The following is a 19139-nucleotide window of genomic DNA, read 5'->3' on the forward strand; positions in this document are numbered from 1 at the left end:
ACATCACTAATCCACTACCTCGTCATCTTGCTGGATCAAGAAGGCGCGGACGTCACCGAGCCGAACGTGTGCTGAACGCGGAGGTGACGTATGTTCAGTACTCGATCGGTTGGATCACAAAGAAAGTTCGACTACATCAAACGCGTTGTGAAACGCTTCCACTTACGTCTATGAGGGTACGTAGACACACTCTCCAATCTCGTTGCTATGCATCTCCTTGTTAGATCTTGCATGGGCCTAGGAATTTTTTTTGTTTTCATGCAACATTCCCCAATAGTGGCACCATGAGCCAGGTCTATGCGTACATGATATGCACGAGTAGAACACAAAGAGTTGTGGGTGGTGATAGTCATACTGCTTACCACCAACGTCTTATTTTGATTCGGCGGTATTGTGGGATGAAGCGGCCCAGATCAACCTTACATGTCCACGGACATGAGATCGGTTCCACCGGCAGACATGCAGCTACTTTTGCATAAAGGTGGTTGGCTCGTGTCTATTTCTCCTACTTTAGTTGAATCGAATTTGACTATGGCCGGTCCTTGAAGAAGGTTAAAACAACAAACTTGATTAAACACCACTGTGGTTTTTTCGTAGGTAAGAACGGTTCTTGCTAGAAGCCCATAGCAGCCACGTAAAACTTGCAACAACAAAGTAGAGGACATCTAACTTGTTTTTGCAGGGCATGTTTTGATGTGATATGGTCAAGATAGGATGTGATATATGTTGATGTATGAGATGATCATGTTTTGTAATATCGACAACCAGCAGGAGCCTTAGGGTTGTCTCTTTGTTGTATGAAGTGCAAGCACCATGTAATTGCTTTACTTTATCACTATGCGTTAGCGATAGTTGTAGAAGCAATAGTTGGCGTGACAACCTCGACACAATGACGCTATGATAGAGATCAAGGTGTCAAGCTGGTGATGATGGAGATCATGATGTTGCTTTGGAGATGGATATCAAAAGCACAAGATGAGTGTCACATATTTTGATTGCATGTGATGTTTATCTTTTATGCATCTTATTTTCCTTAGAACGATGGTAGCATTATAAGATGATCCCTTCACTAAATTTCAAGGTAAAAGTGTTCTCCCTGAGTATGCATCGTTGCTGTAGTTCGTCATTTCGAGACACCACATGATGATCGGGTGTGATAGACTCTACGTTCACATACAACGGGTGTAAGACAATTTTACACATGCACAATACTTGGGTTAAACTTGACGAGCCTAGCATGTACAGACATGGCCTCGGAACACTGGAGACCGAAAGGTCGAACATGAATCATATAGTAGATAAGATCAACATAGAGATGTTCACCATTGATGACTACCCCATCTCACGTTATGATCGAACATGGGTTAGTTGATTTGGATCACATATCACTTAGATGACTTGAGGGATGTCTATTTAAGTGAGAGTTCATTAGTAATTTGATTAATTGAACTTAATTTATCATGATCTTAGTCTTAATAGTTTTTGCATATCTGTGTTGTAGATCAATAGCTTGCGATATAGCTCCCATATATTTTTGATATGTTCCTAGAGGAAACTAAGGTAAAAGAAGATAGTAGCAATAATGCGGACTGGGTCTGTAATCTGAGGATTATCCTCATTGCTGCACAGAAGAATTATGTCCTTGATGCACCGCTAGGTGGCAAACCTGTTGCAGGAGCAGATGCAGACGTTATGAACGTTTTGCAAGCTCGATATGATGACTACTTGATAGTTTAGTGCACCATACTTTATGGCTTAGAACAGGGACTTCAAAAACGTTTTGAAAGCCACAAAGCATATGAGATGTTGCAAGAAGCTGAAAATTGATATTTCAGATTCATGCCCATGTCGGGAGGTATGAGACCTCTGACAAGTACTTTGTCTACAAGATGGAGGAGAATAGCTCTACCAGTGAGCATGTACTCTGAATATATGGGTACTAGAATCACTTGAATCAATTGGGAGTTAATCTTCCAGATAAGATAGTGATTGAGAGAGTTCTCTAGTCACTATCACCAACCTACTAGAACTTCGTTCTGAAATATAATATGCAAGGTATGAGGAAAATGATTCCTGAGCTCTTCGTGATGCTGAAATCGGTGAAGGTAGAAATCAAGAAAGAGCATCAAGTGTTGATGGCTAACAAGACCATTAGTTTCAAGAAAAAGGGCGAGGTAAAGAAAGGGAACTTCAAGAAGAATGGCAAGCAAGTTTCCACTCACGTGAAGAAGCCCAAAGCTGGACACAAGCCTGAAACTGAGTGCTTCTACTTCAAAGGGAATGGTCACCGGAAGCGGAGTTGCCCCAAATACTTGGTGGATAAGAAGGATGGCAAAGTGAACAAAGGTATATTTGATATGCATGTTCCTGATGTGTACTTTACTAGTGTCTGTAGCAAACCCTGAGTATTTGATATCGGCTCAGTTGCTAAGATTAGTAACTCGAAACGGGAGTTGCAGGATGAACAGAGACTAGTTAAGGACTAGGTGACGATGTGTGTTCAAAGGTTGATATGATCACCATCGCACACTCCTTCTACCTTCGAGATTAGTGTTGAACCTAAATAAATGTTATTTGATGTTTGCGTTGAGCATGAATATGATTAGATCATGTTTATTGGAATACGGCTATTCATTTAAATCAGTGAATAATTGTTGTTTTATTTACATGAATAAAACCTTCTATGGTCATACACCTGATGTAAATGGTTTATTGAATCTTGATATAGTGATACACATATTCATAATATTGATGCCAAAAGATGCAAAGTTGATAATGATAGTGCAACATACTTGTGGCATTGCCGTTTTGGTCATATTGGTGTAAGGCGCATGAAGAAACTCCGCGCGGATGGACTTTTGGAATCACTTGATTATGAATCATTTGATGCTTGCGAACCATGCCTCATGGGCAAGATGACTAAAACTCCGTTCTCTGGAACAATGGAGCGAGCTAATGACTTATTGGAAATAATACATACTGATGTATGCGATCCGATGAGTGTTGAGGCACGCAACGGGTATCGTTATTTTCTAATCTTAACATATGATTTGAGTAGGTATGGGTATATCTACTTTGTCGGCGTCCTGGGAACGGGGGTCCTCAGACTTGCCTGCCCGCGGCCCGTGGCGTGGATCCACCAGCGGCCTAGTGCGGCCCATCTTCATCAACCAAACACTCAAGACCCTCGCAAGGGGCCAAGCCTCACGGGGCAGACGACACGAGACCTCCTCAGGAGCGGACTCATCATGCAGGCTCGCGAGGGAGGTGGAGAGATCACGGCAAGGGGCACCTCGCGAGGTTCCTGTGATGCAAGCCATGACGACCAAGGCCGGGCTGGCGCCAGGCGGGCGCCAGCGCCCGAAGTGTCCTCGTTTCCCCTTTGGTGCTAAGGGGCCAAGCGCAGGCGCGAAGTATCAAGGCATCAGGCAAAGATTTCCATATCGGTGCAACAAGACCAAGACTAGCAGGATGGCAAGACATAGGTCATCATGGAGCCCAAGACGGCGTCATCACCAGAGCCTTTAGCAGGCGAAGACCACCTTTGGTCAGGATAGCTTGTACTAGTTGTCCCTCTCAAAATGGCCGTTATTGGATCCCTTCCCGCTCAATATTTGGGATGAGGACCAGGGCCTCTATAAATAGGGCTAGCCACCACCAAGGCAAGGGAGATGGGATCTCGAGCGGAACCACCCACCTAACACAAGAACACCTCGCCTCAGGAGGCTGTTCTTCCCCTTGTACTATTCATCATCAGCCCAAGAGGCAATCCACCACACCACACTGGAGTAGGGTATTACACCAGAATGGTGACCTGAACCAGTATAAATCTTGCGTCTCTTGTGATGTGATTCCATCTAGATAAGCTTAGGGATCGCGGCGAGGCTGAGGGCGAGATTCGTAGGGGGAAATCTTCGTGCGCACCCCAGTGTTAGAACCTTAAGGGTTTTGCCGGAACCCGATATCCGACATTTGGCGCGCCAGGTAGTGGTGCGTCGGAGTTCTTCCTTCCGTCGACCCGCTCCCCTCCAACACCGAGCTTTTCCCTCATGGCGGATGTTGCGCTTCCGGCTCCGGTGACCGGCACTAGCGCTCGGGCCAGGGGCTCTGAGCCTTGGCCCCTGCCTTACGACAGGTGCAGTGGCCGACCAAGTTCAAGCCAGAGATGCCGCCGCGCGACGACGGCACGACGGACCTAGTGGTTTTCCTGCTGGCATATGAGGAGGCCGTCCTCAAGGCCGGGGCGACGACAAGGTCATGGCCAACTGGCTTCGCATGGCCCTCACTGGTGTCCCGCGTGCATGGTTGCTCAAATTGTCGGCTTCCTCCGCGGCCTCCTGGGAGGAGCTGCGTGACCTCTTCCTCGCCCACTATGTGGCGCCGGTGCCCCCGGTCGTCATAGCTCTCCTGGGCGGTTTGTAGGCGCCACCCTCAGATCGCCACGCCAAGCCGTTCTTTCGCGAGATCGGCGCTGCCCTCGCGCGACAAGGAGCTCCCCCGGGTTGGGTGGCGCCCAAGGCCGACCTGACCTTCAACTCGAAAGATCACCCTGTTAACACCGCCTATTCGGGTGTGCTCCCAATGCTCTGCACACCCACCATCTGCCAGGTGGCCGTCACCAAGACCCTCATCGACGGTGGTGCCGGCCTCAATGAGCTCTTGGTGGAGGCCTTCAGCCTCCTCCATGTACCGCTGGAGCGGCTCCGACCCAGCAGGCCCTTCTCGGGCATTGGGGGCGGTTCCTTCAGTCCCCTGGGCAGATCCGCCTCCCAATGACCTTCGACACCCACGACAACTACCGCACGGAGCTGATCGACTTCGACATTGCTCACATCGGCCTCCCGTACAATGCCATCCTCGGATACCCTGCCCTGGCTCAGTTCATGGCGGCAACCCATCCGGCCTAAAACCTCATGAAGATGCCCGGGAGCAGCGGCATCCTCACCGTAGCTGGAGATACCAAGGAGGCTCTGCTGGCGATCAAGCTGGCCCTCAAGGCCGCCGCAATGGTGCAGCCCGCCGACACGGACGCCTCCAAGGCTAAGGAAGCTGCACCAACCAAAAAGAAGCAGCTATTCCCTCAAGATAAGGTGGAGACCAAGCAGGTGTCGGTTGAGGAAGACGGGTCCTCGGGAGCCACCTTCACCATTGATGCCGACCTCGACCCTAACCAAGAGGAGGCGCTGGTGAAATTCTTGCGTGCGAACAAGGAGGTGTTCGCATGGGAACCCAAGTAGCTAGTGGGGGTCCCAAGGGAGGTGATTGAGCATCACCTGAATGTGTGCCCCAATGTGCGCCCTATGAAGCAAAAGGCGAGGCGGCGGTCCATGGAGAAGCAGACCTTCATCGTCCAAGAAACTCGCAAGCTAGAGGCAGCAGGAGTTATTCGCGAGGTTCGCTACCCCGAGTGGCTGGCAAACCCCGTTGTCATGCCGAAAAAGGGGGGAAAGGAGCGCATGTGCGTCGACTTCACGAACCTCAACAAGGCCTACCCACAAGATCCATTCCCACTTCCCCGCATCGACCAGATCATCGACTCCAACACTGAGTGCGACCTGCTTTGTTTCCTGGATGCATTTTCGGGTTATCACAAGATCAAAATGGATGTGGAAGACGTAGAGAAGACAACCTTCCTGACCCCTTGTGGGGTATACTGCTACACTTGCATGCCATTCAGGTTGCGCAACATGGGCGCAACCTTCCAACGGCTGATGCATATTGCCTTGGGTCGGCAGCTCAGGAAGAACACCGAGGCTTACGTCGACGACATTGTGGTAAAGTCTCGGGAGGCAAGGACCTTAATCTAGGACATGGAGGAGATCTTCGCGAGCCTTCGCCAGGTAGACCTGCAACTCAACCCGGAAAAGTGCGTGTTCGGTGTCCCTTTAGGCAAGCTGCTGGGTTTCCTCGTGTCCCACAGGGGGATCAAGGCCAACCCGGAGAAGTTCAAGGGCCCATTTGAGTGCACACAGGAGGCCGACCAAGCGTTTCCAGACCTCAAGAGGTACTTGACCAGCCCTCGCGTGATGGTGGCGCCACACCCTCTCGAGCCCCTGGTGATCTACCTTGCCGCCACTCCCTACTCTGCCAGCGCAGCCCTGGTGGCGGTTCGGGAGGAGCGCCAAGCCAAGGCCATGTCCCGCCCAGTTACAGCCTTAGCCAAGGCGACACAAAACCAGGAAGGCCTCGCGAGGACCACGGCAACGGCAGGAGGGGACCAAGCTCAGCAGGAAGATACCCCCAGGGCTGAAGAGGCTGCCCCAAGCAACCAGGTGCTCGGGGCTCCATTGTCCCAGGAAGCTCCTCAACCTCCGGAAGACACATGCCACATCAGCACGCCCACCCTCGTCGAGCACCCGGTGTACTTCGTCAGCACGGTGCTACGGGATGCAAGGTCACAGTATCCCATGCCCCAGAAGCTCTTACTCGCGCTCTTGGTGGCCTCGCGTAAGCTACGGCACTACTTTCAAGGTCACCCCATCAAGGTCGTTTCGGCCTACCCATTGGAAAGGGTACTCAGGAGCCCCAACTCCGCTGGGAGAGTCGCTGAATGGAACATCGAGCTGCAGGCGTTTCAGTTGGAGTTCAACACAACCAGGGTCATCAAGGGAGCCGCACTTGCTGATTTCGTAGCAGAATGGACAGACGCGCCGGAGCTCAAGGTAGGCGAGGATCGGTCTCTCTCCCCAGGAAGTAAGGCACCAGACGGTTGGGTCATGTATTTCGACGATGCCTTCTCGCGATAAGGCATGGGGGCTGGCGCAGTGCTGATATCACCCACTCAGGACAAGCTCTACTACACCGTACAACTCTGGTTCCAGGAGGGTGAGAAGGTCTCCAACAACATAGCAGAATACGAGGGCCTCATAGCAGGCCTGAGGGCTGTGGCAGCATTGGGAGTGAAGCGCCTCGTCATCAAGGGGGATTCACAACTCCTCGTCAACTTCTCCAACAAGGTGTACGAGCCGAAGGACGAGCATATGGAAGTGTATCTCGCGGAAGTGCGCAAGATGGAGAAGCAGTTCTGGGGGCTGGAGTTGCAGCATGTGCCCCACGGCACCAACCAAGAGGCTGATGACATCACCAAGAGGGCGTACAGACGGCTGCCTCAGGAGCCTGGCATTTCCGAGGAACGACTCTTCAAGTCGTTGGCGGCGCCACCATTTTCAAGGACGGCACAACCTCGGGAAGAACTCCCTCAGCCACCTGCCACAGGAGCCCCGGCCTGCGGCCCGACCTCGGGAGCGCGCTTACTCTTGGCGCTGGAGCCTCAAGAGGGATGCTGGGCCAAGGAATTCAAGGAATACCTGGTGCAAGGGACGCTGCCAAAGGAGGAGGAGGACGCGGAGCGCGTGGCCCGACAGGCCACAACCTACTACATCCAAGACGGTGAGTTGTACTGGAAGCGACCGAATGACATTTCTCTGTGTTGCATCTCCAGGGAACAGGGGAAAGAGCTGTTAGCCGACATACACGGCGGAGATTGCGGACACCACTCATCGTCACGGACCCTCGTCGGCAAGGCATTTCGTAGTGGGTTCTACTGGCCTACGGCACTCAATGACGCGACCGAGCTGCTGAAGTCCTGCGAAGCCTGCCAGTTCCATGCCAAGCAGATCCACGAGCAAGTGCAGGGCCTACATACCATCCTGCTCTCGTGGCCGTTCGTGGTCTGGGGGCTGGATATCTTGGGCCCATTCCCTTGAGCGCCTGGGGGCTACCGCTACCTCTACGACGCCATCTACAAGTTCACCAAGTGGGCGGAGGTGGAAGCCGTCTGCACCATCCCAGCCGGTTTCGCGGTCAAGTTCATCAAGGGCCTCGTGAGCTGGTTCGGGGTCCCTAACTGCATCATCACCGACAACGGTTTGCAGTTCACCAGCAATCTCTTCAAAACGTATTCTGCTAACCTTGGAATGCAGATCTACTACGCTTCGGTGGCGCAGCCCCAGAGCAACGGCTATGCCGAACGCGCCAATGCAGAGGTCCTGAGGGGCCTCAAAACCAGGACTTTCAAGAAGAAGCTGGAGGCCTGCAGCAGGGACTGGCACAACGAGCTCCAGTCCGTGTTGTGGTCCATCCGCACTACCGCCACCAAGCCAACAGGCGAGACCCCATTCTTCCTCGTTTACGGAGCAGAAGGAGTTCTCCCTCACGAGTCAGGTGTCGCTCCACGCGGGTCGCAGGACGCCATGCGGGGGATGGACCTCGTGCTGGGGGAGGAACACCACCGTGAAGCCGCGCTACGGGTGGCAAGATACCAACAGGCGCTGTGGCGGTATCACTGTCGCAGCATCCGCCCCAGGACGCTCAAGGTAGGTGACCTCGTGCTGAGGCGGGTACTCTCCAGGGAAGGGCTGCATAAGCTTTCATCCGTGTGGGAGTGCCCGTTCAAGGTCGACCATGTCTCCAGGCCTAGTGCCGCACGCCTGAAGACTCAGGATGGGGTGCCCATCCCGAAGGCCTGGAACATCCAGCACCTCTGGAAGTTTTACCCCTGAAGAAGGCCCGGTGCCTGTGAAGCTCACCGCCCGAAGAAAGGCACGGTGCCTGTGAAGAAGGCCCAGTGCCTGTGAAGCTCACCACCCGTGACACTCTCACGTAATAATAAGTGGGGTTGTACACGCCCCGGAGTCTCAGGAGTGCCGCCATTGGGCCTAGGGGGCTCCCTCCCACGCCTAGTGGCAGCACTTAGGTCCGCTCTAGTGAGAAGACGTCGAAGACTAGACTAGGTGCCGGACTTGTCTTTTCATTTGCTTTCCAGAGTTGGCTCGCTCTTTCTTGTTTGAACCTTGGTTAAAGTTGCTTCTCGTGTTCCTTTGCCTTCTGCCTCCGTTTTCTGTCTTCAGCTCTTTGTCTGACTTGCTCTCTCTCGCAAGCCTTGCGAGGGGGCTACACGGGTGCCCTCATGAGCCTTTTCTCTTCTAACTTTCGCGAGGCTCTCTCGTTCGAAATCACAACGGGAACATCCCTCCCGGTCCGTGCCCCTTGGGTACCGCCGACACGAAGCACCAGGCCGCGACCGGCAGCACCTGCGGCCAAGGTACGGAAAATGATAGTCTCCCAGCGAGTTTCTTTTCACAGCTCTTAAGATGCCTGACAAGGCCTAAAGCGGGTGCCTCGCAAGGCGGGAACTACTTCAAACGTACCAAGCTAAGTTGTTCCTACACGCCAACATACAACAACGATGCCATGATCTAGCACAGGAAAAAATGCAGCAAGTTAACTAGGAAATCATAGTTGTTGCACACCTCCACGGGGCCCCATACTTGTCTTTCTTAATGCAGGAAGGAAAACAAAGCAAAAGCAACACGCGCCCTGTAGCGGCTCGCGAGGAGGGATCTACGGCGACCTCCTAAGCTCAATCAGACCCCACCTCGCGCTTCACCGAAGCGCGGTGACGGCACGCCCCGCTGCCGTCCTTGAGGCGGACGCGGCGCTACGGCGGTTGATCATAGCTACCGCTGGAGGAGCTTTCACCGGAGGAGGATCCTCCGAGGCTTGACGAGCCGCGGTCGCCACCGGGCGCAGGTTCACCTTCACCCTCGACACAACCATCATCGAGTCCGAGCACCTCATTATCATTGCTGTCTTCGAGGCAGCACCCAACGTGACGACCATCCCCTCCAAACACCCTCACGTAGAGGGTCGCGTTGCCAACATACCTGAAGTGGAGGGTGCATGGCCTGCCCAGACCACATGTGCGGGCAAACGTCTGTCAGCCTCGAGCCAAGGTTGTATTGCCGGCTGAAAGTGAAACTATCCCTAGGTGGTTTTGGTAATTCCTAACAACATATAGCTCATTGATCTAACATTATTTCAAGATAAATATTTCAGAAAAGCTAAATGAATGGCATGGCATGGATGAGAAAAGTGGACCCCTCAAAATACTAAGGATAAAAGGATTGGCTCAAGCTCAAAGCTCAAGACTCTACATTTTATATTTTAGTGATCCAAGATCACATTGAGTCTATAGGAAAAGCCAATACTATCAAGGAGGGATGAGGTGTTGCTTAATGAGGTTCTTGCTTCATAGTGCTTAGTGATATGTTCCAAAACCCTCAACTACTTTCCCACATCCACATATTACCTAAACCAAAAGTCCAACTCGGCCCCATCGATTCTTTCTATCCGGCGCCACCGAGTTCAGATGTCATAGCTACTGTCACAAACCCTAGGCAAATCGGTCTCACCGATAGGGATCTCGGTCTAACCGAGATGGGATTGTAATCTCTCTGTTTCCCTTCGTAACTGAAAGCACAGGTGCTCCCTAGGTGGTTTTCGTAATTAATGACAACATATCTCTTGTTGGACTAACACTTTTATCTAGTATATTTCAGACAAGTTCAACAATGAAGTGGCATGGACTAAAGGATGTGGAACTCCTTCAAGATGCTAAGGACAAGGGATTGGCTAAAGCTTCAAGCTCAAGACTCTTCATTTTACATTTTAGTGATCCAAGATCACATTGAGTCTATAGGAAAAGCCAATACTATCAAGGAGGGATGAGGTGTTGCTTAATGAGCCTCTTGCTTCATGTGCTTAGTGATATGCTCAAAAACCCTCAACTACTTTCCCACTTCCACACATATGACCTAAACCTAAAGCCCAAATCGGTCACACCGATTCTTTCTATCCGGAGCCACCGAGTTCAGATGTCATAGCCACTGCCACAAACCCTAGGCAAATTGGTCTCACCGATAGGGATCTCGGTCTCATCGAGATGGGATTGTAATCTCTCTGTGTATGTCCATTATCAAAATCGGTCTTACCGAGTTTGAAAAATCGGTCCTACCGAGATTACAATGCAAACTCTCTAGTTAACTTATTACCAAAATCGGTCTCACCGAGTTTGAGTAATCGGTCCCACCGAGTTTGCCTGACCAACTCTCTGGTTAGCTAATTACCAAAATCGGTCCCACCGAGTTTGTGTAATCGGTCTCACCGAGATTACGTTATGCCCTAACCCTAACCATATCGGTCCTACCGAGTTGCATTTTCGGTCCCACCGAAAATCCTAACGGTCACTAGGTTTACTAAATCGGTGTGACCGAGTTTGTTGATTCGGTTCCACCAAGATTGGTAAATTGTGTGTAACGGTTAGATTTTGTGTGGAGGCTATATATACCCCTCCACCTCCTCTTCATTCGTGGAGAGAGCCATCAGAACAAACCTACACTTCCAACTTACCAGTTCTAAGAAAGAACTACCTACTCATGTGTTGAGGCCAAGATATTCCATTCCTACCATATGAATCTTGATCTCTAGCCTTCCCCAAGTTGCTTTCCACCCAAATCTTCTTTCCACCAGATCCAAATCCTATGAGAGAGAGTTGAGTGTTGGGGAGACTATCATTTGAAGCACAAGAGCAAGGATTTCATCATCAACGCACCATTTGTTACTTCTTGGAGAGTGGTGTCTCCTAGATTGTCTAGGTGTAATTTGGGAGCCTCCGACAAAGATTGTGGAGTTGAACCAAGGAGTTTGTAAGGGCAAGGAGATCACCTACTTCGTGAAGATCTACCGCTAGTGAGGCAAGTCCTTCGTGGGCGATGGCCATGGTGGGATAGACAAGGTTGCTTCTTCGTGGACCCTTCGTGGGTGGATCCCTCCGTGGACTCGCGCAACCGTTACCCTTCATGGGTTGAAGTCTCCATCAACGTGGATGTATGATAGCACCACATATCGGAACCACGCCAAAAACATCCGTGTCTCCAATTGCGTTTGAATCCTCCAAAACCCTTCCCTTTACATTCTTGCAAGTTGCATGCTTTATTTTCCACTGCTCATATACTCTTTGCATGCTTGCTTGCTATGTGTTGTGAATGTTAAACTTGTGCCTAAACTCCACTTAAACTTAAATTTGCTAAAAACTGCAACTTTGGTACCTAGTGTCTAATCACCCCCCCTCTAGACACCTCTTCTCAAGGTCCTGCAAGTGGTATCAGATCTTTGGTCTCCATTGCCTTGGTTTAATCACCATTGGAGGAAGATGGATGAGTCTACTTTGGGGAGTCTTAGACATAGAGTGCCTATACTTGATGGAGAGTATTTTCATGAGTGGAAAAATGAGATGCTTGTAATTTTCAATCAATATCATTTGAACAAGTACATTGCTAGTCCTTGTGCACCTTGTGTTAATCCTATGCATCCTACTCTTGATGAGTCGATTGAGATGATTAGGAATCTTAGAACTGTTAATCTTATCACTAGAGGCTTGCCTAGAAACTTGATTATAAAACTGCCTACTCTTGAGTGTGCCTACACTATATGGAAATTTCATGAGGAACGATTTCCTGATTATTCTTTGAAAAATCTAGATGAAATTCTTCATAAGTCTATTGCCTTGACTAAGATGAATTCCAATGATCCTATGTTTGGCAACTGTCTATGTCAGGACCCCGACTCGATGTCACATCGATCTAGCTGGTAACACCTCATATCACTTTGCGGCCTCACGCACGGTATCCCCACGGGTGTCGTCTTACCTTTTCCCGGGACCGTTTGCGCCTTTTGGCTCACGTATATGATAGTGTCGCTAGCATCCATATGATAAAGAGCCCGGGCTGACATGACTAGTCGTAAACCCAAAGTGGCACAGACTTACAGGGACAGGCATCCATGACCCAGCTTCGAACGTGTCGGTCATCAGCAAGTGGGTCCGGGCTGTAGCACTGGGCTAGCAGGACTCCGGTAAACCGGGCTGTAGCGGGCTAACAGGACTCCGGTACTCACAGCGTGACATTTCCCCGAAGGGACAGACACAGGAACGAAGAAGGACACATGCCGGCCAGCCTAAGTGTTCCAGAGCAGTAGCAAGCTACCATGGCTCAGCGGTAACACTAGGAGACATTTCCCGGTAAGAGAGGCTACTAAAGATAAACAACTAGATAGTCAGATCCCACACATACCAAGCATTTCAATCATACACACAATATGCTCGATATGTGCAAATACAACGAAGCATCACAACATGACTCTATGACACAAGCACTTTATTTAAGGCTCAGGGAGCCATACATATCATACACAAAGGTACGGGTCTCACGACCCAACATACAAGTCATACAGTCATACAAGCCAGCAGCGGAAGTACATTGTCTGGGTACAGACAACTAGTAAAATAAAAGAGGCTTGGAAAGCCTAGCTATACTACGTGGTCCATCACAAGCTCAGGGTCACCACCTGGGTCTTTAGCCTACTCGTTGATGTCAACGTCTACATAGAACCCATCAGAAGGGGTTGCAACGTCTTCTGTAAAAATGTAGATTATAGCAACATGAGTACAAAGGTACTCAGCAAGACTTACATCAGATCCTACATACATGCATAGTATCAAGAAGGGTTGGTGGAGTTATTGCAGCAAGCTAGCTTTGACTCTTGGCTAGACTATCCTACGATACTCCAACTTGAAATGTTTTGCGCACACGAGTCCACTACTCACCACTTCAATACACTACCGAGGATCCACCTCCGTCTTCCTACGGAAGAGCCATCCTCGGCACTCACACTTATCTTGAGGCTTTTAGTAGTTTCCATTTACTTGTCTATGAACTGTATAGGCAACCAAGTAGTCCTTTACCGCGGACGCGGCTATTCGAATAGATCACGTTAACCCTGCAGGGGTGTACTCCTTCATACACGCTCTCACCACTTATCGTCGTTTACACGATATGTACTCGGCAACCTTCAAGCGGAAGCCCAACGTGGGTGTCGGCCACGACCTACCTAATCACCTAAGCCTCCAGTCCAGGTTTATCGCCTATTCAGGTTCCATCCGCAGGGAGTCCGGCCGAGGTTTCCCATACGGCCCCGAACGATGTGAACAGGGTTCCCGGGATACCTAACGGGTATTCGGTACACCGTGCCACGTACCTACCGCATCACAGCCCACCCCTACGGTCAGCGCTGTCCACGGCCTCCAGTAGGCTACAAACACCAGAAACTACTTGCAACTCCTGGACGGAGAACTAGGGTGAATAAGAAGTCGAGAGGGTCCATTGGTTTCGGGCCCAATGCATGGTAGTAGCTAATTCTTAAATCACACATACAGATCTCAGTGCTTAAGGTCGGCTTCAATGAAACAACCCACCATGTACTCCTACATGGCCTCTCATCGATACCTTTACCAAATCGTGTTCACCACACCACTCTCATTACCGACATAATCGTTTCACTCTAGCCCATCACCCAGATGAACCAGACCTGACACGACTCTAAGCATAGCAGGCATAGCAAGGTAGGAACAACACATACATATGGCTCAATCAACTCCTACACATGCTAGTGGGTTTCATCTAGTTACTGTGGCAATGACAGGTCATGCAGAGGAAATGGGTTCAACTACCGTAGCACACAGCAGTTTGAATCGCGTTGTCTTAATGCAGTAAAAGAGAGCAGGAGCGAGAACATGGGATTGTATCGATATGATCAAATGGTTGGTTGCTTGCCTGATGGTTCGATGCACTGATACGGTTCTTCGTTAGGGTAATCACGGTACTCCTCGGGGACAGATCCTGTCGCAAAGGACATCGGTACACAAGCATCACCAAACAATGTGCAACAATATGATGCATGCATGAAACATGGCAATATGAGTGTGTTGGGCTAATGCAACTAAAACCAGAAGGGTTTGAACAAATTTGAATCAAAGATTCAAATTTCAAACTCAAACATGGCCTTTTTAAGTGCTTTTCCTTATTCTGCTTAAAACATCAATTTAACTTGTTTGATCATGCATGAAAATAGTACAGATGGATAGATTGGATTTTTCTGATCATTTTTCATATATAATTTGTCCAATTTGGAGTTACAGAATAAAAGTTATGAATTTTTGAAGTTTAAATAATATTCTGGAATTTCCTGATTTAATTTAAATCCAGAAAATCGATTACTGCGTCAGCCTGACGTCAGTGTGACGTCAGCAGGTCAACGGAACAGGTCTGGGTCAAACCTGACAGTGGGTCCCGCATGTTAGGGTGATTATTTTAATTAAAACTTAATTAAAACTAATCCTGTTTAATTAACAGGGCTGGGCCCCACCTGTCATTGACTCAGGGGAGTCAACCAGGGCCCACCCGTGGTCAAAGTCAATGCCGGCTGCCGGCGTTTAGTCGCCGGCGAGCCCGACGCGGCGGCGGAAGTGGTTTTGGTCATTTTGGCCACCAAACGGACCGCGGAGACCACCGGAGTGGAGCTGAGGGCAACCCGCAGCTCTTGGCGGAGCCCGTTGGGGTCGGGGTGGCTGGAGTCAACGGCGGCGAGCTCGGCTGCGGCCGCCGGGGTTCGGTCGTGCACGGGAACGGTGCTGGAGCTCGAAGTCGAGCAAAGCGAGGCGCTAGGGATGCTCTACGGGGTCTTGCGAACTCGTTGGACTCGCCGGGGTGACCAAATGGTCACCGGAGCTGCGTCGACGGCGAGCTCGGCGACGGCGGAGGTTCGGCCGTGGTGGGGAGGAGGCTACGGTGAGGGAACGAGGGAAAGGAGAGGGGGAAACGGTGGCGTAGCTCACCGCGGTTGCAGTGGGCGTCGAAGCGGGCTCGGGGACGCGCTGGAGACGGCGAATTCGACGACGACGGTGGTCGGAGCCCGAAGAGGGGAACGGCGACGTGGCGGCGATGCAGGGCTTCCGGGGAGCTGTGGAGCGGTGGGGAGGAAGAGGGAGTTGTGGCGGAGCTTCTGAGCTAGTCGGGGGAGCGAGGGGTGGCCGGAGATGGCTGCTGTGGCGAACGGCGGCGATGGTGGTGTTCGGCCGTGAGAGAGGGAGAGCGAGGGAGAGGAAGGAGAGAGCCGGGGAGAGTGAGAGAGAGCAGGGGGGATCGGGACGGGCTGCGGGCGTCGTCCACGCGGCCAGGAGGTCGTCGGCAAGCAGGAGGTGGCCGCGCGGCCGTGCGCGCGCGAGCACGCAGCAGCTTCGGGGCGAGGGGAGGAAGACGACGGAGGGCTACAGTGCTGGGCTGGGTCGGCTGCTGGCTGGGCCGGCCAGCTGGCTGGGCCGCACAGGGAGGAGCCCAGGTAAGTTTTTTCCCTTTTTTTCTTCTGTTTTCTGTTTTATTTAATATGTCTGCAACTTTGTTGAATTAAATAAAATACCTAGGCAACTTCAAAAATCACCAAACTATTCCTGGCCCATAGTTGGATTATTTCCAACATGAAACATTTTAGTTTGGAGATATTTGAGCATTTAAATATTTTATATTATTTTAAATGCCCAAATTCAAATATTTATGAATTAATTCAAAAACCCTAGGATGGCCTAGGAAAATGTGCACCACTTTTGGCAGAGGTTCTGAACCAAGACAAAAATGATGGGCATTTTAGAAGGGCATTTCAGGTTCATTGAAAAATTATTTTAGTAACCCTAGTTGGTTTCAGAGGGGACTGGGGGTTCTGTCATCCCCATTTCAAGTTTCTGATGAATGAGTAAACATGATGCAACACTCTAATGCATGACTAGCTAGGGTGTGACAGTCTATTTGAACTTACAAATCTTATGCATGCCAAAGGAAATGTTGGAATTATTAGCGATATTATTTCCGAAGCCACTAGAATTCATAAGCAAGATTATTGTCAAACTCATACTAATGAATCACTCTCACTAGGAATTGATCCACCACATGACAATGTTGAACATGGATACTATGATGAGGATGATGATGATGACTTTGATCTTGATAATGCAATGAGACATTTTGGTCTGATGGCAAATCTTCGGGGATATATAGCAGGAGGAAAGGAATGGGTCCTTGACAGTGGATGTACCGATCACATGACCGGAGATAAAGACATGTTTCGCGAGCTTGCTGAAAATGATAGTCCTCGAAAGTATGTCACTTTCGGTGACAACTCAAAGGGTAAGGTGGTTGGCCTTGGTAAGGTGGCCATATCACATGACAGCTCCATTCAGAATGTTATGCTCGTTGAATCTCTTGGCTACAACTTACTTTCAGTATCTAGACTTGCTGATTTCGGTTTCAATGTCCTATTTACTGAAGTAGATTGCCAAGTGTTTCGTCGAGACAATCATAAAATGGTCTTTACCGGCATATGTAGAGGTGATCTATACATTGTTGATTTCACTAAAAAGGCTCAACCTAAAACTTGCTTCATTGCCAAATCCTCAAAAGGTTGGTTATGGCATAGACGACTAGGTCACGTTGGCATGAGAAACCTTGACAAGCTTATAAAAGGGAATCATATCCTTGGTGTTAACGATGTCATATTTGATAAGGATAGACTTTGCAGTGCTTGTCAAGCAGGTAAACAGGTTGGAGGAAGGCATCCCGTGAAGAACATCATGACCACAAGGAGGCCACTTGAGCTACTTCACATGGATCTTTTTGGTCCCAACTCTTACAAGAGTCTTGGTGGAAATTCTTTTGGTCTAGTTATAGTTGATGATTTTTCAAGATTTACGTGGGTGTTCTTTCTCGATGATAAATCGCAGGTCCAAAAGATCTTCAAAAACTTCGCTAGGAAGGCCCAAAATCAGTTTGAAGTGAAGATCAAGAAGGTTCGCAGCGACAACGGAACGGAGTTCAAGAACGCAAATGTGGACACCTTTCTTGACGAAGAAGGGATTTCACACGAGTTCTCGGCTACGTACACACCTCAACAAAATGGAGTTGTTGAGAGGAAGAACCGGACGCTCATCGAAATGGCGAGAACGATGCTTGATGAGTACAAGACACCGAAGCACTTTTGGGCAGAAGCGGTTGAGACAGCTTGTCATGCAACAAATCGCTTGTATCTTCACAAGCTACTCGGCAAGACGGCATACGAGCTCCTCACCGGTAACAAACCCCAAGTTGGATACTTTCGAGTATTCGGCTCAAAGTGCTACATTCTTGATAAGCATCGTCGTTCTAAATTTGCTTCTAAGTCTCATGAAGGTTTCCTACTAGGTTATGGCTCAAACTCTCACACATACCGTGTCTACAACAATTTCACCCGAAAGGTTGAAGAGACGGTAGATGTGAAGTTTGATGAATCTAACGGCTCGCAAGTAGAGCAATTGCCAATTGATGTAGGAGACAAAGATCCTTCGGAAGCAATCCAAGACTTGTCTATTGGCAAGGTTCGTCCAATGGAGGTGAAGGAGAGTACCTCGTCCGTCCAAGTGGAAGCTTCTACTTCACGACAAGGTGAACCAAGAGTTGATACGGAAGCATCCACAAGTGGGACACACCAAGATGAAGAAAACGAGGAAGTGCATCAAGAACGTCAACAACCTCCTTCTCCACCACGACAAGAGAACGACAACGCCAACAATGAAGAAGATCAAGAAGAAGAAGAAGAAGATGAAGAAGATGTTCAACCAAGACCAAGCAAAAGCTTTCACGAGTTCGAGCAAGAATTGCTAAACACCATCCCGTCGAGCAAATCTACAATGATATTCAAACCGGGAGAATCACTCGCTCTAAAACTCGTTTATCTAACTTTTTTGAAAACTATTCTTTCATCTCTAGCATTGAACCTATGAAGGTCGAAGAAGCATTGGAAGATCCGGATTGGATAAATGCTATGCATGAAGAGCTACACAACTTTGAGAGAAACCAAGTTTGGACATTGGTTGAGAAGCCCGACAACAACCACAACATCATCGGTACCAAATGGGTGTTTCGCAACAAGCAAGATGAAGATGGACAAGTAGTTCGCAACAAAGCACGTCTCGTCGCCCAAGGCTACACACAAGTCGAAGGTATGGACTATGGTGAGACTTATGCTCCCGTTGCTAGACTTGAGTCTATTCGCATCTTACTTGCCTATGCTAATCACCATGATATCACATTGTACCAAATGGACATTAAAAGTGCTTTTCTAAATGGTGAAATAGAGGAGGAAGTTTATGTTAAACAACCTCCCGGCTTTGTCAATCCTAAGAAACCAAATCATGTTTACAAACTTCACAAAGCTCTTTATGGTCTTAAACAAGCTCCTAGAGCTTGGTACAAATGCTTAACTAAGTTTCTTCTTGGAAAGGGATTTGAAATTGGGAAAATTGATTCTACTCTTTTTACTAAAAGGGTTAATGGAGAATTATTTGTATGCCAAATTTATGTTGATGATATCATATTTGGATCAACTAACCCTCATTTTAGTGAGAAGTTTGGAAAGCTAATGTCGGAGAAGTTTGAGAT

The sequence above is a fragment of the Triticum aestivum genome, chromosome 5B (genome assembly GCF_018294505.1).
Source record: "Triticum aestivum cultivar Chinese Spring chromosome 5B, IWGSC CS RefSeq v2.1, whole genome shotgun sequence".
In the NCBI taxonomy this organism is placed as follows: domain Eukaryota; kingdom Viridiplantae; phylum Streptophyta; class Magnoliopsida; order Poales; family Poaceae; genus Triticum; species Triticum aestivum.